This window comes from Phyllostomus discolor, chromosome 12 (genome assembly GCF_004126475.2).
Source record: "Phyllostomus discolor isolate MPI-MPIP mPhyDis1 chromosome 12, mPhyDis1.pri.v3, whole genome shotgun sequence".
NCBI lineage: Eukaryota > Metazoa > Chordata > Mammalia > Chiroptera > Phyllostomidae > Phyllostomus > Phyllostomus discolor.
This window is the reverse complement of record NC_040914.2, coordinates 33,005,895-33,028,473: the sequence shown is the minus strand read 5'-3', so window position 1 is coordinate 33,028,473 and position 22,579 is coordinate 33,005,895. Positions and strand designations below refer to the sequence as shown.

General features: G+C 47.2%; 1 long non-coding RNA gene across 1 annotated transcript; it reads left to right on the top strand.

The window, feature by feature from the left end:
* Positions 1–3,810: 3,810 nt before the first annotated feature.
* On the top strand, positions 3,811–22,195 carry LOC118497533. Its single transcript, XR_004900052.1, has 3 exons — positions 3,811–3,825; positions 4,159–4,265; positions 22,166–22,195. It is a non-coding gene; the product is annotated as an uncharacterized LOC118497533 (long non-coding RNA).
* Positions 22,196–22,579: the final 384 nt, after the last annotated feature.

Below are 22,579 nucleotides of genomic sequence, written 5' to 3'. Positions count from 1 at the left end.
GGGCTGCAGCCCTGTGTCCGTCCTCCACAGACTTTCTCAGTCGTGACACCACAGTGACAGAGGATCAGGGTTCTTGCATCCTTCATTTCTGCTGGGCAAAGATTTTGGAGGCTGAGTGAAGGCCTGGGGTGGTTTCACTCCCAGGGCTGCATTTTCATGAAAGAAATGTGACTGCCAAATGTGACTGACGTTAAAATGCTGACTTGTTACTCAAAGGTGCTGTCACTGTTTTTCTGTGACAACAAGCCCTCGATTCCAAGTCCTGTGCATCCTCTCTGTGATCCACCTCCATGTCCTCCTGAGGCCCCAAACAGACTCCCTGTCCACCAGTGACACTGGAAGACTGCCTCATCCCTGACAACACATAACCCAGGTCACAGAGCAGCTGGCACAGCAGCCTGGACCAGTGGCAGAACCTGTGTTCCCCTGGGTCCAACTGTAACTGACAGCATCTCAGGTCCCCACACACGTGGTGCAGAAAGTGGTCCTGGGAAATGTGCTGCATCCAACACCCAGAGACAGCTGGGCGCTGGGATCCATGTTGGTTGCAGGAGGGAGCAGATGGCATGAGTCACTGTTTGCTGTGAAGCCATTTCCTGTCCTGCTCCATACACCGGACTGTAAATGTTCCCTGAGGGAGAAGACCCCCGAGTTTTAGTCGGATTTCTTTGGGTGTCCAGTGTGAGCAGAGCAAGTACTGTTCTCACTGCTGGGTGCTGGGAGCATCACCACATCCTTGTGATGGAGCAGTGGGCAGGGTGGCCTGTGCAGGGAGAGGCAGCCAGGACTCTGCAGACAAAGAGTGACATGGGGCTGAGGGGTGGACGTGTCCCTGAGGTGAGAGACTGAGGGTGCATTTCCCACCATGACTTGAGAGGAAACTGCCCTGGTAGACTTTGGATACATGTGCAGGAGAAGACATTTCCAGGTCAGTGGCCGCACACGGTTCTCAGGTGAGGTGTGGGTGTGCTCCCCAGCAGTCCACGTTGTACGGCAGCGGGAGGTGGGTGACCTGTGTGTGAAATGTGTGATCATCGATGGCCATTCTCCGAATTTGTTTGTTTCTTCATTTTTTGCTCAAGCAGAGGAAGAATAGAGGAAGACGTCATGGGAATCAGCACCCCTGCACCTTTCACATCCCTGACGGTAGTGCACACCTCTGCTGTCCCCCCAGCTGTGTGAGCAGCTTCTGACGCACTGATTCCTGGGTTCAGGCAGTTCTCTCCACTTCTGTTCAGACTTCCCCACCCCAGCACCTCACTGCCCAGTGATCCAGTGTGGGTATCTTGCAGCTGCTATGTCTGTTTAAGTTGTGTGTTCTAAAACTAGGGGACAATGACAGGATGGGTCCAGAACATTAGGACCCACTTCCAAATGTCCTCAGGTAACACTCTAATGATCAGTGGACCCTCGAGCCCCTGCTCTCAGAGTAGGCTCACAGTGACATGTTGGGTCTCCCATGAACAATGCCAGTGCAGAACCAGTGTTTCTGAATAAGGCTTTGGGGCCCTTGGGGACAGGCTTGAAGTCAGATACACAACACAGTTTCTCAGCAGTGTGCTGGGGTCCTTCCTCAAGTGGGTGTGGTGTCTCCCGTGCATTCCACGGGTTCTGGGGGTGTGAACAGGGTCAGGTCTTAGAATGGTACACAGGCTGATGCAGCACATTTATGGCAGGTCACGCCATTGTTCATCTCACTGAGAACATTTCTGCTTATGCAGGGCACGGAAGAATGAACAGGGCTGTCTGTGCTTCTCTCGTCCAGGAGCCCTGTGATGATCAGTCCACACGACAGGCCAGTGTGGGTCAGGCTGGTCTGATGCTGCTTTGACTCCCTGTCTGTGGGAGAAACCAGACCTTCCAAAGGTGAATAAAGGAGCTGGGCCCCTGGGCCCCAAAATGCACTCACTCCATCACACTCAGCTTCCCCCCTGCTTGGCTGTAGTCCCCGTTGTCAGGTCTGGTCTTCAAGGAAGAGTGATCTCGGGGCCCCTCAGAGATGCTCAGTGCGGCCTCCCAGTATGTGTCTGCATACGTGGGGGAAAGGTGTCCCTTCAGCATGCTCCCAGAGTGTCAGGTAGGCTTAAATGACTGATCCACCTTCATATGTCCCTGTCTCTAACCTCTTGAATTCCTTCCTCCCCGTTAAGCCAAGGGACAGTGAGCACTTTCATGTCACTCACAGTGGACCCACTGTCCCTGCTATCTTGTTTCAGCCACACCTGCCAACTTACACTTGGAGCCCTTTCCAATGGGCTGAGGTGGGCCGGGTCATGTTCACCCACCTCCCCACCCTGGAGCGTCCCACACATGCTCCTCATGTTCCTGTTTGTGTGAACCGGGAACTTAGAAAGTCCTTTGGGAGTGGGGCACACTTGGTCAGTGTCCACTCTTAGTCCCTCAGCTTTACGGCCTTGCTGGGACAGGGATTTTGTCAAGGTGGCAGCTGGCTCAGAAGTCACTCGTGTCAGGACACTGGTGTGATTCCTCTTGCACATTCTTCCAGGCTGTGAAAGGTCCTGAATTATTCTAAGTTTTTCCAGGATGTGGTACAGCTGTCCAGATGAACTTTCACCTCCCTCTCTTGTGTGTTGGCATCTCAGAGAACTAAACCCACTCTGCTGTTGAAGCTTTTCCAGCTGAATCTGGGCACTTGGGTGGAATTTTGGAGGAGATCGGCCCCTGTGATTATGGATCACAGACCCCACGCCTGCTGCTGTGGGACCACGCAGCGATTCTAGAACCTCCCTGTTTTCCCCACAGATGCGGAGACTGCGCCCCAGGAAATACAGTGGATCCTCACGCTGTTCTCGCGGCACCCTCTGATGATGCCTCACCATGACATGGAGAGTCCCCTTGACTGACCTCTGGAATCAGAAATTTCTTTTGAACTATTAATCTTCATATTTTTTATTTTTCTAGAAACTTGTCCTTACTAAAAGTCTGACGGAAACACCACAAAACACATTCTGAACAGCCAAATTCAACAGATGTTTCACCGGATCCTTAGTGAACTAAGGTAACTAAACAAACGTAGTCTTGTGTTACTTAGATGAAAGGAGAATGTCTTCATATTTTTTCTTTGTTGTGTTTTTTCTGTTTATTGATGTATTGGTTAATGTCAGTTGAGAAAATTATGTAGGTTTCAGGAGCACAATTCTACACACCTCCTCAGTACACTGTGCTCACCACCGCTGTAGCCATTTATCTCGCCGTAACCTCCTCCGTCTGCCCCTCCGTCAGGTCCCCCTGTAACAGGACGGAGAAACTTGCTGTTGAGCAATGCGCTGTGTCCAACATCCAGAAACCACTGGGTGCCGGGGCCTATGTCCTGCCATCCCAGCATCACCTGGTCTTCAGGGTCTGACAGCCCATTGAGGAGCCCTGCCCACTCACCTGTCCCCCAGAGTTCAGTGTCCCCGTGCTCAGAGTATCATGTTCCCTCAGGTCCCTGATCACTGGTACAGACTGCAGCCAGGAGCCCTGAAGCAGCCTATGATGGTGCATCTGGGCATTATCCTTCCCTGCTAAGTGAATAGTGAGGGGAAGTGCCTGAATCATGTCCCTCTGGAGGGGTTTCCTTGAGTCGCTGTCCTTCATGGATGTCCGCTGGTGGTCTGTCCTGCTGCTGCTGTCCTTTTCTGCCACTTGTCCATATTCTGTGAAAGTACCTAGAAACCAGCCCCGATTCTCAGGGCTCCCTCGAGGCCGAGGCCGAGAGATACACACACTGTACAGCATGGGTTCCAAGGGTGTTGGGGCCACTGGTGACACAGCTGCTTCCTCCTGCAGGGTCTGCCCAGGTGGCATCCTGTGGGGACCACAGTGAGTGGGTGCTGGGGTCTCCCTGTGCATGTCTTCTGTATGACTCTGTGGGTGACATCACACCAGATCACAATGGACAGCTCAGGTTCCATATAACATGGTAACCCGTGGTTAAACTTTCTTCCTCTGGAAACAAGGAAACCTTTGGGGCAAGTCATAGTCCATTTTGAAGGGCAATGGCAGTACCTTCCCTGAATTCTTGCTGTTTTTATCTAGAACTGCTTTGGACTTCAGAGGGGATGAACCCACCTGTAATGCCCAGAAGAACCTCAGCCAGAGCCTGGAAGCCCGGCCTCCCTGCAGCTCCCTGTGGCCAGTGCCTGCAGAGATCAGACCCTGCAGATCCTGATCCTGCCCAGGACTCCACAGCCCAGTGACCCATCAGTATCAGCTTCCCCAGCGTCTGGGTCCAGTTTCTGCTCCTTCTCTGAGACTCAGAGGTAAGGACATCTCGGAGGGTTTGCAGCCCTGTGGTCTGTCCTCCACACTCTTTCTCAGTCATGACACAAGGGACAGAGGATTCGGGCACTTAGATTCTTGTTTTCTGGGTGGGAATGATTCTCAGTAAAAGCAGGTGGTTGAACCACCCACATTAATGCCTTTTCAGAGATGAAGTATATTTGCCAATTTTGACTGAAAAGAAGGCCAACAGTTTTTTCTCAAAAAGGCAGCAGTTATTTCTCTGTGATGTCAAGACCTTGGCTGTAAACACTGAGCATCTGCCTTGTGATTTACCCCCAGGGCTTCCTAAGTCTCTAAATGGAGCCTCTATCCACAGAGAAACTTGTAGGGCCATCAAGTCCACAGCAACAGAGGGCCCAGGTCACAGGGCCCAGGTCACAGGTCCACTGGCCCAGCAGGCTGCCCCTTTCCCAGAGCCCTCTGGGTTTCTGGGCCCATCTCCAACTGAGCATCTTCTCCGTTCCCTCCACCCCTGGGTTGGAGACCCCAGCACACCTGAGGAATGTGCTCCCTCCAGCATCAGAGGCCCCTTGGGTGCTGGGCCTCTTCCTCTTGTGTTGCAGGAGGGACCCCATTCCACAGATCACTATTTACCTTGCAGCTGTTCCCTGTCCTGCTCAGTATCATTGGACTGTAAATATTTCACTGAGTGAGAAGCCCCCTATTTGAGTCACATTCATTGTGAACTTCTGAGCCTCAGAGTCTGTCAGGAAGCCCTAGCAGCACTGTGCCCACCCACTGATCCAGACAGTCATGTCATCCTCCCCCTGGAACAGCGGGAGGGACATACTGTGGATGGAAATGGCAGTCAGTTCCTCTGCAGACTGGGAGGAGACACAGGGCTGCAGGGGAACCGGCCCCAAGGTGGGACAGTGAGGGGTGTGCAGGCCTGCTGGCTCAGTAAAAATAGCTGTAGTGACCATTGGTTCACATGACTGGAAGGCATTTGCAGATCAGTAGGTGCATGCAGGGACCAAAGGATGCGGGTGCCAGGAGATGCCTGAACTGAGGTTTCTCAAACAGGTTAACCACGTAGCTGCTGCAACAGTGAGTCACATGTAGTAACTGTTTTCCTTAATTTACTGTCATTCTCTAAGTTTCTTCTCCTTCTTTTCCTCCTTTTTCTTCCTGTTCCTATTCCCCACCTCCTTCTTCTTCCTTTTTCATTGCACAAATCTGCTTAGAATTGGAATGTCCTTGTGGTGGGTATCAGCACCCCTGCATCTCCTTGTGTGTAGAGCACACCCCTCTGCCGTCCACCCAGGTGTGTGTGCAGCTTGGCTGCACTTTCATTGAATTTACTGGGGTGACACTGGTGTACAAAGCAATACAGGCTTTTGGTGGACAATTTTAAATCACATCATCTGTACAATTTATTGTGGGTTTACCCACTTAGGTCAAGTCTTCTTTTTCACCATTTATCAACCTATATTCTTCCTTCCTCCCCCCTCTTCTGCCACAAACTCTAAGGTTTTTTGTCTGTCTATGAGTTTATCTTTCATATTTTCTGCTCACTCATACCCCTCCCCCTGCCATCCATCGAGCCCTTCCCCAGAGCTTTTAGCCTGGTCTCTACCCGTCACATCAGATTTTATTATTGAGAGCCTTCAGTTTCCCATGCCAGGTGGGATCTTGAGAGAAGAGTGACCATGGAGGCCTTCAAGTATTTTATATTTTTTTTCTCTGAAATGCATTTCTCAGTGTACTGGTGGAACATATGCCATTGGAACACTTCCAGATTGCGAAATAGGACTTACATGATAACCCCACTCCAACATTCCTGTCCCTCTAAGCTCCTGAAATCCTCCCTCAGCATCAAAGGAACCAGCTGTAGCTTTTCCATGTGACAGTTGCCGGGCCCTCACTGAATGCTTTCCTGAGTCAGCCGTCCCCTAAACATGCTGACGCTTTGCTGTTCGCCCAGATGTAGCTGCAGATTTAAATGCAGAATCTCTGCCTTGTGGGCCAACATTCATAAGTTCATTTAAACCAAGTTATGTTTCTTTTTAACATTAGTATCCATCCTTCATTATTCACACACATACTGCATGTTTTTCTTTTTGTACATGATTCAAAATGCAGGTTGTCTTCTAGTGGAGCACACTTCCTTGTGGTTCCCTCTCTGTCCCTCACCTTTAGGGCCCTGCAGGGACCTGAGCCAAGCTGGCAATGGCCACAGGAGAGGTCACTCCCATTCTTAGCCTTGTGTGTTTCCTCTTGCACATTTTCCAGTCTGTGACCAGTCCTGAACTACACTGGTTGACTCAGTCTCAGTTGCATCTCTACAGTGTGATTGTACACGTCTGCTAAGCTGCCTTCATCACCGGAAATCCTGTATGTGTGTATCACTTTAACTGGATATCATAGTCTTCCTTTGTGTGACATCACTCCCAGGTCATAATGGACAGCTCAGGATCCATGGTACCCTGGTGACCTGTGACAAAACATTCTTTCTCTGAAACCAAGGACAGCCTTCGGGGCAAAACACACACAACTTTGAGGGGCAATGGATGTGCCTTTCCCTGAATCTTTGCTTTATTCAGCTTGTACTGCTTTGGTCTTCAGAGGGGATGAACCCACCTGTGATGTCCCGATGGACTCAGCCAGAGCCTGGAAGCCCTGGAGGACGTCTAAGGGTTTGCAGCCCTGTGGTCAGACCTCCAATCTCTTTCTCAGTCATGACACAAGATTCTTTTTTATGGCTGGAGAAGATTTTGGAGGGGGAGGAAAGGACAGTAGTTGTACTGTCTTGCTCCTACATTTTCAGACATGAATCCTCTTTGCCATCTTTGACTGAACAAATAAGGCAAATGTGTTTACTCAAGAGGACCATATTTATTTTGTGTGATATCAAGATCTGGTCGAAAGTCTTAAGTATCTATCTACCCTGGGATTCAGCCCCAGGTCTTTCTCAGGCTGCAAACAAAACCTCTGACCAAGAGTGACACTTCTACGACCATCAAGCCTACAGCAACACATGGCCCTGGTCACAGGGCTGCTGGCATAGCAGGCTGCCCCTGTCACAGAGCCCTCTGTGTTTCTGGGCCCGTCTCCAACTGAGCAGCTTCTCAGCTCTTTCCACATCTGGGCTGCAGACCCTGGTGCAGTTGAGGAATGTGCTGCCTCCAGCATCAGAGGCCCCCTGGGTGCTGGTCCTCTTCCCCTTGTGTTGCAGGAGGGGCCGCATTCCACAGATTACTGCTTACCTTGTACCAGGCACCTGTCCTGCTCAGTATCACTGGACTGTAAATATTTCACTGAGTGAGAAGCCCCCTGAATTTGCATGAGATTTATCCTGAAATTCTGACCCTCAGAGTGTGTCAGGAAGTCCTAGCAGCACTGTGCCCACTCACTGGTCCAGGCAGTGTCATGTCATCCTCCCCCTGGAACAGCAGGAGGGACGTGCTGTGGATGGAAAAGGCAGTCAGTTCCTCTGCAGACTAGGTGGGGACATAGGGATGCAGGGGAATGTGTCTCTGAGGTAGGATTAGGGTTTTGGTTGTTCGGGCCTTGCTGGCTTAGTAAAAACAACTTGGGTTACCTTTGGTTCACATGACTGGAAAGGCATTTGCAGATCAGTAGGTGCAGGCGGGTACCAGGGGTGCAGGGACCAGGAGATGCCTGAACTGAGGTTGTAAAACCACAGTGACCACGAGGCTGCCTCAATAGTTGAATCACATGCACTTGAAGCTTGCATCAATTTACTGTCATTTTCTAAGTTTCTTCTCCTCCTGGTCTGTCTTTGATTCTTTCTTTCATCTGCTTCTCCTCCTCCTCTTTTTCCCCATGTCTAATTAGAAGAGGAATGTTGATGTGGGAATCAGCTCTCCTGCATCTTCTAAATTCTTGTGTGTAGAGAACAAACTGCTGACTTCTACCCAGGTGTGAGCACAGCTTCTGAGTCACTACTTTCCTGTATACAGACACTTCTCATGGCTTCTGATTAGAATTTCCCACCATATAACCCTCACTGCCCAGTGAACAAGTAGAGAGAATCTTTCAGCTGCTACATCCATTTCTCTTATGCATTCTAAGTTGAGGGGACAATGACAAAATGGGTCAGACAACATTTGGACTGACATCCCAATGGTCCCAATGGAAAATTCCATTGGTAAGGTCCCCTGAAACTCCTACTGTTAGTGCAGTCACAGTGACACTCTGGATTCCTAGTCCAATTCAGTTCAGAACCAGGTCCTGTCATCTGTGGATTATCTGTTTCTCTGCTGTCTCTCCAGTACACAGTGACCCTGGTGAAGGCTCTCATTTTCCCAGGGATGAAGCAAGGCATGGGGGAAGGCTGACAGTAGAAATGTTCTGTAGTGTGTTGGGATTTGTCTGGAGGAGCAGGTCGTCAAATCACCAAAGCATTCTAAAACTGTAACTATCCCAGGACAGTGTATTGGTTAAGGGATAGACTGAGTGTCGTTATGATCCCAGCTACACCCCTGTTCGCTTGTACAGATCACGTAGGAATGCGGGGGGCTTGCTGTCTTCACATCTAGGAGCCCCTGGATTAATTACCAAGCCCGCAGCTCAGTTCCGGTCAGACTCATTTCCTGGTGCTTTGATTTGCTGTCTCTATGGTGATCAGATCTACTGAGTGTTTAGTGATAGCACAAGGCCTTTTGGTCCCTGGTACCCTGGGACCCAATTTATCCCCAGATGATTATTTGCTTTTTATTGAACTTACTGGGGTGACACTAGTTAACAAAATGACACCATTTTTCGGTGCACAGTTATTCATTTGTACATTTTATTGTCCATTTACAACTTTAAGTCAAGTCATCATTTTCATATCTTAACACCCCTATGCTGTCATCCTGCACCCTCATTACCACTCCCCCAACAGTCACCAAAATGTATCTGTGTATATGGACCTTTCTCTTTTTTTTGCTCAATATCATATCCCTTGAGCCCATGCCATCCATCAAGCCCTTCCCCACAGCTGTGAACCTGCTCACTACCTGTCCCATTAGATTTTCTCATTAAGAGGTTCCGATTTCCTATGTCAGGTGTGGCCTCGAGAGAAGAGTGAACATGGAGGCCCTCAAATATTTTGTTTTTCTCTAAAATGTATTTCTCAGTGTGCTGGTGGAATGTATGTCCTCTTGACTGGGACTCTCTGTGTTTCCTGGATTTGTGTGACTTTTTCTCTCATCAAATTAGGGAAGTTTTCCATCATTACTTTTTCAAACAGGTTTTTTATCCCTTGTTGTTCTTCTCCTTCTGGTATCCCTACTATATGGATATTATTACATTTCACATTGTCCTGCCTTTCCCTTAATTTCTTTTCATTCTTTCTGAGCCTCTTTTCCTTTTAAAATGACATGTTTTAATGGAGTTTCTAAATATTGATTTGAAATTCTGGCCATCCCTGGTCGGGCAGCTCAGATGCTGAGAGCATCTTCCCAATAGGCCAAGGTTGCATATTAATTGCCCTGCCAGGGCACATGCAGGAATCAACTAATTGAATGTGTCACTAAATGGAACAACGAGTTGATGTTTGTCTTTCTGTCTCTGTCTGTCCTGTCTCTCTCTCTAAAAATCAAGACATACTTTAAAACAATATTAAATATTAAGTAAAATGTTGGCCAGAGGAGAGAAATCAAGTACTTGCGTATCTGGCCCTTTATGCTCCCTATCGAAGTTCATGGTGAGGGGCACTTGTTCCCATGGGATGTACTTCTTGACCCTCTGTCCTTCACGAATGTCCCATAGCTGTCCTGTCACTTTGGAGCCATCCACTTCCTGGTGGTGCCTCCCGATTTTGCTAAATGACCTGGAAACCAGGCCACGGTTTTCCCTCCTCTACCCAAGGTCATTAGAGCTTCTACTGTGCCGACAGGTACAGGCTGATGGAAAGATACTCTAAAGACCAAGGCATCTGGGCCACCTCATTGAATACTTTGCCTGTGCCCTAAGTGTTAGCCCAGGTGCAATGGCGTATGTACCACTTTAATGGATGTCGTAGTCTTCCTGTGCATGACATCACACCCAGGTCATAATGTGCTTAGATTCCATGGTAACCTAGTGACCCTCGGTTAAACATTCTTCCTCTGAAACCAAGAAAAGCCTTTGGGGCAAATCACAGTCCATTTTGAGGAGCAATGGCAGTACCTTTCCCTGAATTCTTGCTCTTTTATGTACAACAGCTTTGGACCTCACAGAGAATGAACCCACCTGTGATGCCCCCATGGACCTCAGCCAGAGTCTGGAAGCCCAGCCTCCCCACAAGTCCCTGTGGCCAGGAGCCTGCGGAGATCAGACCCTGCAGATCCAGATCCTGCCCAGGTCTCCACAGCCCAGTGAACCATCAGTGTCAGCTTCCCCAGCATCTGGGTCCAATTTCTGCTCTTTCTCTGAGACTCAGAGGTAAGGACATCTATGAGGGCTTGCACCCCTGCATTCTGCCCTCCACACTCTTCTTCAGTAATGACACAAGGGACAGAGGATTCACCCACTTAGATGTTATTTTCTGAGTGGAAAAGATTTCTGAGTAAAAGCTGGTGGTTAAACCACTTACATTGATGCCTTTTTAGAGATGAAGTATATTTGCCAATTGACTCAAAAATAAGGCCAACTGTTCTTCCTCAAAAGGACAGCACTTATCTGTGTGTGATGTCAAGACCTTGGCTGTAAACACTGAGCATCAGCCCTGGGATTCACCCTCAGGCTTCCTAAGTCTCTAAACAAAAACTCTATCCACCAGTGACATTTATAGGACCATCCGGTCTACAGCAACACATGGCCCAGGTCACAGGACAGCTGACACAGCAGGCTGCTGCTGTCCCAAAGCCCTCTGTGTTTGTGGGCCTGTCTCCAACTGAGCATGTTCTCAGCTCCCCCCACACCTGGGCTGGAGACCCTAGCACAGCTGAGGAATGTGCTGCCTCCAGCATCAGGGGCCCCCTGGGTACTGGGCCTATTTATCTTGTGTTGCAGCAGGGGCCATATTCCACAGATTACTATTTACCTGGCAACTATTGTGTGTCCTGCTCAGTATCACTGGACTGTAAAGATTTGACTGAGTGAGAAGCCCCTCAATTTGAGCCACATTCATTGCGAACTTCTGACCCTCAGGATCTGTGAGGCAGTCCTAGCAGCACTGTGCCCACTCACTGGTCCAGGCAGCATCAGTTCATTATCCCTCTGGAACAGCGGGAAGGATGTGCTATGGATGGAAAAGGCAGTCAGTTCCTCTGCAGACTAGGAGGAGACACAGGGCTGCAGGGGGACATGCCCCAAAATGGGACCGTGAAGGAATTTGTAGGCCTGCTGGCTCAGTAAAAATAACTGTGTTGACCTTTGGTCCATATGACTGGAAAGGCATTTGCCAGATCAGTCAGTGCACGCAGGTACCAGGGGATGCAGGTTCCAGGAGATTAGGGTACCAGTGGATGCCTGAACTGAGGTTACTCATCCAGGTTAACCATGTGGGTACCACAGCAGTGAGAGTCACATGTAGTTACAGTTTTCCTTAATTTACTGTTGTTTTCTAAGTTTCTTTTTCTCCTTATTCTTTCAGTTCCTCTTCTTTTCCTCCTCCTTCTTTCTCCTTTTTTTTGCACCCATCTACTTAGAAGTGGAATGTGGATGTGGGGGAATGAGGATTCCTGCATCTTCTAAATCCGTGTGTGTAGAGCACACACCTCTGCCGTCCACCCAGGTGTATGTCCAGCTTCTACCTCATTAGTTTCCTGAATACGAACAGTTGTCCTGGCTTCTGTTTAGACTTTCCCACCATGTAACCCTCACTGCCCAGTGCATAAGGTTAGAGAATCTTTCAGCTGCTACGTGTATTTCTCTTGTGCACTCTAGATTATGGGGACAATGACAAGTTGGTTGTGATGACACTTGGACACACTTCAATATGGTCCTGGTCTAAAGTTCCATTGTTCAGCTTCTGTAAGAGCTGCTAGTGTTAGTTCAGGGTCACGGTGACACTCTGGATTTCTAGTCCAAGTGCAGTTCATAACCAGGGTCCTGTAGGATCTGGATTATCTGTTTCTCTGCTTTCTCTCCCATACACAGTGACCCTCGTGAATGTTCTCATTTTCTTAGGTATGAACGAAGGTTGACAGTAGAAATCTTCTGTTGTCTCTTACGGATTTGTTCAGAGGATCTCGTCTTTCCTTCACTGGAGAATTCTAAAAATGTAACTGTTTCAGACCAGGGTATTGGTTAAGGCACAGACTGAGTGTCTGTATGATCCAGCTACACCCTTGTTTACTGCACCCGGGATGTTTCTGCTTGTATAGATCACATCGAATGTGAGAGCGTTGCTTCCTTCATGTCCAGGACACCCGGGATTAGTCACCCAAGCCCACAGCTCACTAGTGGTTGCATTCATTTGATGATACTTTGATCTGCTGTGTTTTAAGTGATCAGGTCTACTGAGTGTCTAGTGATGTGATAGGGCCCTTTGCCCCCTGCTACCCTGGAACCCAGTTTATCTGCAGATGATTATATTGGCTCTAATTGAATTTATTGGAGTGACCCTGGTTAACACAATGATAAAGGGTTTTGCTAGGACAGTTTTAAATCACATCTTCTCTATGATTTATTGTGGGTTTACCCACTTAAGTCAAGTCTTCTTTTTCACCATGTACCAACCTATACCCTTATTTGCCCCTCCTCCTTCTTCCCCAACAAACACTAAAGTGTTTTCTGTGTCTATGAGTTTGTGTTTCATATTTTCTGCTCAATCATACCCCTCCCTCTGCTGTCCATAGAGCCCTTCCCCACAGCTGTGAGCCTGCTCTCTCCCTGTCACACTAGATTTTATGATTGAGAGTCTTCAGTGTCCCATGCCAGGTGTGGCCTTGAGAGAAGAGTGAACATGGGAGCCCTGAAATATTTTATGTTTTTTCTCTAAATTGTATTTCTCAATGTGCTGGTGGAATGTGTCTTTTGGACACTCCCAGATTGCCAAACAGAATATAAAGACAAACCCACTCCATCTCTCCTGTTTTTCTAAGCTATTGGATTCCTACCTGCACATCAAAGGAAGGAGCTGTAGCTTTTCCATGTCACAGTCTCTGAGCCATCCCCAAATGTATCCTTGAGCCAACTACCCCATCAACATTCGGAGCCTTTTCTGTTGGCCCACACATAGCAGCAAATATCTGGAAAAAGCAGAATCTCTGCCCTGTGGGCCCGAATTAATAAATTCATTTAAACCAAAGTTATGTTTCTTTTTAACATTATTATTCCCATTCATTATTCACAGACATATTACATATTTCTCTCTTTGTTTGTATTTCAAAACCCAGGTTGTCTTCTAGTGGAGCAAACTTCCTCATGGTTCCCTCCCTGTCCCTCACTTGTAGGGCCCTTCAGGGACCTTAGCTAAGGTGACAATGACTACAGAAGAGGTCACTACCATTCTTCTCTCTGTGTGTTTCCTCTGCACATTTGTCCAGTCTGTGACAAGTCTTGAATTATTCTAGTTGACTTCAGTATCAGTCACCTCTACAATGAACCATTTCCGACCATTGAGAACTAACACGGCCCTTTTCCTGAAGCTCTTTCCTGCAGCTGAATTTGAGGACTTAGATATAATCACCAGAGCATCGCAAGTGACTATAAAGAACGTGTCCACGTTCACATCTGTGGGTGAGGCAGAAAATCCTGAGCACATCTCTGCCGTCCCGCAGACACTGGAACTAGGGAGCAGGAAGCCCATGGGGCTGCGCCAGCGGGCCTCACTCCTGCATCGAGTGATGCTGTGACCCAGGACTTAGATGATGTCCTGATTGGCTGGACTTTGCAAGACAAAATGGGTTTTAATACATATGAATTAATTTTCTTTTATTTTCACAGGCACTTATGCTCATAATCTGTCTGATGGCTGACACCATACAGCACAGCTTCTACTACTGAGTCTAAATCCACCTGATCCTTAGTGAACAAAAGGTAAGAGAACAAAGCCATATTTCTGTTACTCAAAGAAAGAAAATATCTCTTCTCCTTATTTACAGGTGATCAACTAAAGGTCTTTTAAATTTTTTTACAGTGAAATTTATTGGGATACAATTGATTAATGTTATATGAACTGGAGGCGTACAATTTGTAAGGTGACATCTGCCCACTCTGTGTGAGCTCACTCTCCAGGGTCTGACCTCCTCTGTCACCTGGGGTTTGACCCCTTTAGTCTCTTCATCCTTCTTCACCCCCTTCTTCTCTGTAACCAACCATACTATGTCTCAGTGTGTGAGAATGTCTGTTTCTTTGTGTTTTCATTTGTATCTTTTATACACGTGGAAGGACAGAATGTTCCATCTTCTCCACTTGATTATCAGTGTCTCCTGTGTGAGGTCACCCTGTGACAGGAATCACATGACAGACCAGTGTCTCCTGGGTTTTTGCTCATGGAGAGAGAGATCTTTCTGCATACCTGCTCCCCAGTTTGATTGTCAACAAAATTAATTTGTCTCATTGAAGTTTCTAAATATTGATTTAAAATACTGGCCATCCCTGGCCCAGCAGCTCAGGTGGTGAGAGCACCTTCCTGATACTCTGCCTGTTGCCAAGGGTATGGATCAATTCCCCCTCAGGGCACAATCAGGAATCGAGCAGTGAATGTGTCACTAAAGGGACAAGTCGCTGTTTGTCTGTCTCTGTGTCTGTCTATCTTTTCTCTTTAAAATCAATACATTGTTTAAAACAATAATACAAATGAAATAAAATAGTGGCCAGAGTAGAGAAATCATACACTTGCATATGTGGTAATCATGTTCCCTATCAAAGTTAACGATGAGGGCCACCCTGTGTCCTCCACGAATGTCCCCGAGGTGGTCTGGAGTGTTGCAGCTGTCCACTTCCTGGTGGTGCCTCTCTGTGGTGCTTACTGATCTGGAAACCAGGCCACGGCTTTCCCTCCTCTGCCCACAGGTCTGGGAGCTCCCATGTGTCCACGGGTGCAGGCTGAGAGAGGGACACGCACTACAGACCAAGTCATTTGGGACACGTCTTTATACATGATATTTTGCCACGTATAACACACACCCATAATTTGGCCAAAACATTTATGAGGAAACTCTTCCATTTTAATGATTTAATTCAGTTTTTATTTATTTATATTTAGATTCTTGCATTTATAAATTATAAAGGATTTTTATTTGTTTTGAAAGCATACAATATAAGAAATTTTATATAACATAATTAGAAAACACAAGAAGAGATACTACTATTTCAGTACTACCCATGTATAATGTGCCTCCTTATTTTTCCCTCAAAAATTTGGGCAAATAAGTGCACAGTATACACAGCAAAATGCAGTAAGTGACATGTGTCCTAAATATTGGCCCAGGTGAAATGACATATATACCACTTTTTCATGATGTTTCATTGTAAAATATCAATACCATGATATTTTATTGATTATTCTGTTACAGTTGTCATGATCTCTCCCCATTTTTCCTCCCACACTCCCTAGGTCTTCAGGCCATCCCCCACCATTGTTCATGTCCCTGGGTCATGTGTATTAGTTCTTTGGCTGCTCCATTTCCTAGACTGTTCTTTCCATCCCCATGGCCATTCAGTATCTACTTTTTGGACCTTCTTTTTTTTTTAAGACTATTTATTCATTTTTAGAAAGAGGTGAAGAGAAGGACAGAAATATCCAAGTGTAGCTGCCTCTCACACTCCGCATAATGGAGACCTGGCCAGCAACCTAGGCATGTGCCCTGACTAGGAATTGAACTGGTGACACTCTGGTTCGCTGCTCGTGCTTAATCCACTGAGCTACACCAGCCAGTGCCCAATTGGTGCTTCTTTATTCTCTCACCTCTTCATCCATTGCCCACAGCCCATTTCCATCTGGCAGCCATCAAAACATGCTCCATAACCATGATTCTGTCTCTGTTCTGGTTTGCTTAGTTGGTTTTTTAAATTCAGTTATTGATAGATAGGTATTTTTTGCCATTTAACTGTTCATTATTTTGATCTTCTTTTTCTTAAATAAGTCCTTTTAACATTTCATGTAATTCTGGCTTGGTGATGATGAACTCCTTTAGTTTTTCCTTGTCACATAAGCTCTGCATCGGCTTTTCATGTAAGTGATAGCTTTGCTGGGTAGAGCAGTCTTGGCTGTACTTCCCTGCTTTCATGAGTTTGAAGATTTCTTGCCAGTCAACTCTTGCCTTCAAAGTCTGTTTTCAGAAATCAGCAGACAATCCTGTGGGAACTCTCCCACAGGACAATCCAATTGGGAACTCTCCTGTGGGTAACTTCTTTTCCTTTGCTGCCCTTAAGATTCTCTCTGTATCTTTAACCTTTGACATTTTAATTATGATGTTTCTGGGAGTGGGCCTCTCTGCATCCATCTTGTTTGGGACTCTCTGTGCTTCCTGGACCCACATGTCTATTTCATTCACCAGATTAGGGAGGTTTTCTTTCATTATTTCTTCAGATCAATTTCCAGTGTCTTGCTCTTTCCCCTCTCCTTGGCACCCCTATGATGCAAATGTTGGACTTCTTGAAGTTGTCCCAGAAGCTGCTTACACTACCCTCATTTGTTGGATTCTTTTTTCTTCTTGTTGTTTTCATTGGCTGGTTTTTGGTTCCTCATGTTCCAAATCATTGATTGGATTCTACACTTCATCAAAATACAGGTAGTCTCCCTGTAATTTATTTCAATTAGTGTATCCTTCATTTCTGATTGCATCTTTTGTATGCTGTTCAGGTCTTCACTAGATTCCTTGAGCATCTGTATCACCAGTGTTTTTGAACTCTGTATGTGATAGATTCCTTATCTCCATATCATGTACCTCTTTTTCTGGAGATTCATCTGTTCTTTCATTCGGGCCATGTTTTTTTGTCTTTTCATTTTGACAGTCTCCCATTTTTGTTTCTGTGTACTTGGTAGACCTGCTTGATTTTGTGTCTTGGTAGTGTGGCCTCATGTAGTAGGAGTCCTGTAGAGTCCAGTGGCACAGCCTCCCCTATATCCCAAGGTGGGTGCTCCCAGTGTATCCTTCATGTGGTCTGAGTACACCTTCCTCTTATAGTTGAGCCTTGCTTTTTGTTGACAGGTCAATGGGAGGGATTTACCAGGCCAGTCAACTATAAGGAATGGCTGTGACCACTGACCACCCACCTCAGCCCTCTGTGGAGGATCAGCTGTGCAGGGGAAGGGTAATGGTGCTAGGATGTTGCCTGTAGCTGTCCCCTGGGTGCGCAGGCTTTGGAGTATCTGGGGTGGTGTAGGCCAAGGTCAGCCCCCACCTGAGTTTCTCCCAGAACACCTTGGCTAAGCTATAAAGCAATCTCAGGTGGCTGCTATTGTGCTGGCCTTGGAGAGTCCCAGGGGAACAAGCTGTGAATCTAGGCTGGCTGCTGCTAGAGCCAAGCCTGGGGTCACTGAGTTCTGCTGCTGCTGGTCTGATAGGATTTAGGATGTTGTGAAGCATGTGCCAGGCCAGCTATTCTTGTGGAAAAGCATCTTGGGTGGGTCCATAAGTTGGGTGGGGCAGAGCCTCTGGTCAAAGAGAGTTACCCAGAGGATGGAGTCTCAGATATGGCAGCAGCTTGCCAGCTCTGTTGAGGGAGGGTTTAGAAAAGGGACAATAGCCTCTGCTCGCCTTGATGCCAGACACTTCAGTTTCTTCCCGTATAGCACTGGTGCCTTTCCAGGTGCTGCCCTGGTGCTGGAGCTCAGAGGGAATGAATCTGAGTAGGTGAGTCCATATGTGAGTTCTTTAAGAGGAACTCCTTGAGGCTCCAGAAGTTTCTTCCACTGACTCTTTCCAACTTCTTTTTGCAGCCAGAAGTTGTGGGGACTTATTTCCTGGAACTGGAACCGTGGGCTGTGTGTTCTGAGTTGAGACTTAGACTCCTTCCTCATGAGATATCCCTCCCGATTTTATCCACCACACAGGGATATGGGACCCGCCCGACCATGTTTGTACCCCTGCTACCAGTCTGGATGGCTGTGGTTTCTTTAACTCGGTAGTTGTTAGACATCATTTCAATTTATTTCTGATGGTTCAGAGTGATGGTTGCTGTATATTTTAGCTGTAATTTTGATGTGGTTGTATGAAGAGGTGGGCCATGTTGACTCAGCTGCCATGGTTACTGGAAGTCCAATGAGTACCTCTTTAAATGAATGTCCTAGGCTTCCTTTGTGTGACATCACACCCAGGTCATAATGGACAGCTCATCATCCATGGTAACCTGGTGACCTGCATCAAAACATTCTTTCCTTGAAACCAAGGAAAGCCTTTGGGATAAATCACAGTCTGTTTCGAAGCGCAATGACAGTGCCTTTCCCTGAATTTTTGTTCTTTTCACCTATGACTTTTTGGGGCTTTGAGGGGATAGAAATTACCTGTGATGCAAGAGGCCCCTCAGGAAGAGCCTAGAAGCCCTGCCTCCCTCCAGGGCCCTGTGGGCTGTTTCCTGTGAAGATGGGACCCCTGCGAATACAAATTCCTGTCCAGGTCTCCACAGCCCAGTGACCCCTGAGTGCCAGCTTCCTCAGTGTCTGGATCCTATTTTGCCTTTGGTCTGTGATTGAGAGGTAAGGACATCTGTGATGGCTTGCAGCCCTGTGGTCCAGACCTCCACACACTTTCTCAGTCATGACACAAGGGACACTTGTTTCCTTTGAGGATGGGGACCCTTAGACTCTCGTTTTGTGGCTGGGGAATATTTTGGAAGGCCAGGAAGGTCCCATTTTGTTCCATTTGCATTCCTGCACTTCCACACATGAAGTATATTTGCCAATGTTGACTCACAAAATAAGGCCAAGCCTTCTTATTCATAAGGACAACAGTTATTTGTGTGTGACATGGAGACCTTGACTGAGAATACTGAGTACCCCAGGGATTCAGCCCCTGGACTTCCTCAGGCTGCAAACACAGCCTCTGTCCACCAGTGACACTTGTAGGACCATCAGGTCTAGAGTAACACATGGCCCAGGTCCCTGATCCCTCTGTGTTTCTGGGACCGTCTCCAACTGAGCAGCTTCTCAGCTCCCTCCACACCTGGGCTGGAGACCCTGGTGCAGCTGATGAATGTCCTGCCTCCAGCATCACAGGCCCCCTGTGTGGTGGGCTTCTTCATCTTGTGTTGCAGGAGGGACTGGATTCCAGACATTACTACTTACCTTGCAGCTCTTCCCTGTCCTGCTCAGTATCACTGGACCGTAAATATTTGACTGAGAAGCCCCCTGAGTTTGAGTCAGATTCATTCTGAACTTCTTCCCCTCAGAATCTGTCAGGAAGTCCTAGCAGCACTGTGCCCACTCACTGGTCCAGGCAGCATCACGTCCTCCTTCTCCTGGAACAGCAGGAGGGACGTGCTGTGGATGGAGAAGGCAGTCAGTTCCTCTGCAGACTAGGAGGAGATACAGGGCTGCACAGGGCTGGTACAGTTAAGGGATGTGCAGGCCCTACAGGCTGAGTGGAAACCACTTTGGTGAGCTTGGTTCACATGAGTGGAAGGGCATTTGCAGATCAGTAGGTGCTATGGGTACTAGGGGATGCGGGGACCAGGGAAGGTGGATTCCAGGAGATGCCTGAAGTGAGGTTGCTCAACCAGGGTAAAACGTGGCAGCTGCAGCTGCAGTTAGAGTCACGTGTAGTTACAGTTTGCCTCAATTTACTGTCCTTTTCTAAGTTTTTCTCCTCCTTCCATTCCTTATTCTGACTTTTTTTTTTGTACAACTCTAATTAGAAATGAAATGTTGATGTGGTCAGAATAAGCACCTCTGCACCTTGTAAATCCTTAGTTGTGGAGCCCAAACCTGTGCCATCCACGCAGGTGTGTGTACAGCTTCTGACTCCGTAGTTTCCTGCACTTGGGCATTCTCATGGCTTCTGTTTAGACTTCCCCACCGTATAACTTTACCCACCATCTACTGCTGCTGTGCATTCTGGAATGAGGGGAGATGAGAGGATGGGCCTGATGACATTTGGACCCACTTCCTAATGGTCCTGAGCTAAAATTCCATTGGCCACCTGTCCTCAAAACCTCCTACTCTTAGTGCAGGGACACCATGACAGTTTCGATTCCCAGTCCAAGTCCAGTTCAAGGTCAGGGTCCTGTAGTCTGTGGAAGATCTTTATCTCCACCTTCTCTCCACTACAGGGTTACCCTGGTGAAGGCTCTCATTTTCCTGGGGATGAAGGATGGGTGACAGTAGAAATGTTCTGTTGTCTGTTGGGGCCTTGCCCAGAGGATCTGGTCTTTCCTTCACTGGAAAATTCAAACATGTAACTGGCTTAGGACAGGGTATTGGTTAAGGGACACATGGAGTGCCCTTATGATTCCAGCTACACCAACTGTTCTCTTCCCCCGGGATGTTTCTGCTTCTACATATCCTATAGGGATGCAGGGGGGCCTTGGTGCCTTCATGTCCAGGAGCCCCGGGATTAATTAGCCAACCCCCAGCTCAGATCTGGCCATATTCATTTCTTGCCGCTTTGAGTAACTGTTTTTTAGGTGATCAGATCTACTGAGTGTTTAGTGATTAGACAAGGCCCATTGACCCTTTTTACCTCATTACCCAATATATCCCAAGATGGTTATTTGATTTCTATTGAATTTATTATGGTGACACTATTTAATAAAATGATACCAGTTTCATTGCTCAATCTTTCAACATCTATACATTTTGGTGTAGGTTTACTACCTTGAGTGAAGTTTTCATTTTCACCATTTATCACCCCTATGCCTTCCTCCTCCACCCTCCTTCTCATTCCCCCAACAATCACCAAATGTTTTTGTGTCTATGGCTTTTTCTCTCTTTTTTTGCTCAATTTCATACTCGTCCACCCTCTGCCATCCATTGAGCCCTTCCCCACAGCTGTGAACCTGTTCTCTACCTGTCACATCAGACTTGATAATTACGAGGCTTCAGTTTCCCATGCCAGGTGTGGCCTTGAGAGAAGAGTGATCTGGAGGCCCTCAAATATTTTATGTTTTTTTCTGTAAAATGTATTTCTCAATGTGCTGGTGGAATGTATGTCATTTGAACACTCCCAGATTGCAAAACAGGACTCAAAAGACATACCCACTCCATCACTCCTGTCCCCCTAAGCGCTTGAGTTCCTACCTCCACATCAAAGGAAGGACCTGTAGCTCCTTCCTTTGCTCTCCAGAGTCAACGGTCCCCTAAACATGCACAGGCTTTCCTGTTGGCCCAGACACAGCTGCAGATATAACTGCAGAATCTCTGCCTGGTGGGCCTGGATTAATAAACTTCATTTATATCAATTTGTGTTACTTTTAACACTGTTGTTCACCATTCATTACTCGCAGACATATTGCACATTTTTCTTTTTGTGTATGTGGATAAGTCACACAGTTCTTCCAAATTAACCACACTTCCTCATCGTTCCCTCATTGTGTCTCACCTAAAGACCCTGCTGGGACCTGAGCCAAGGCAGCACAGGCCTCGAACGGTCACTACCATTCTTACCCTTGTGTGTTTCCTCTTGCACATTTTCCATTCTGTGACAAGTCCTGAATTATTCTGGTTTACTTCAGTATCACTTACATCTGTATAATTAATCGTTGCAACTTTTCTCACCTCTGGTTTGGTACCATTGAGAACTAACAAGCTCTTTTCCTGAAGGTCTTCAAGCTGAATCGGGAGTCTTGGATATTATCACGGAGACCGTACCAAGTGAGTGTGAAGAGCACATCCACGTTCACATCTGTGGGCCCCTCACAAGCTGCTCAGCACGTCTCTGCCGTCACCGTAGACACTGGAACGAGAGAGCAGGAAGCCCATGGGGCTGCCCCAGTGGGTGTCACCCCTGCATCAAGGGACGCTGTGGCCCAGGACTTAGACATTGCCTTGATAGGCTACACTCTGGAAGGAGAAATTGTATTTTAATACTTATTGATTAATTTTCTTTTATTTTCACAGACACTGTTGCTCACAGACTGTCTGATGGCCAACACCACAGAGCACAGGTTCTACTACTGAGTCTCTACCGGTGATAGGCCTGATAATTAGTGAACAAAGGGTAAGTAAACAAAAATATGTTTATGTTAATCAAAGAAGGAAAACATCAGTTCTCTTAGTTGAGTGGTGAGCAGTTAATGATCTTTTAAGATTTTGAGTGAAATTTGTTGGGGTACCTTTGGTTAATGTTATATAATCCAGACGTGTACAGTTTGTGAGGTACATCGGCCCACTCTGTGTGAGCTCACTCTCCAGGGTCTGATCTCGTCTCTCACCTGGTGTGTGACCCCTTTAGTCTCTTTGTCCTGCTTCACCCCCTTCTTCTCTGTATCCAACCATATTACTGTCTGTCTGTGAGCATGTGTGTTTGTGTTT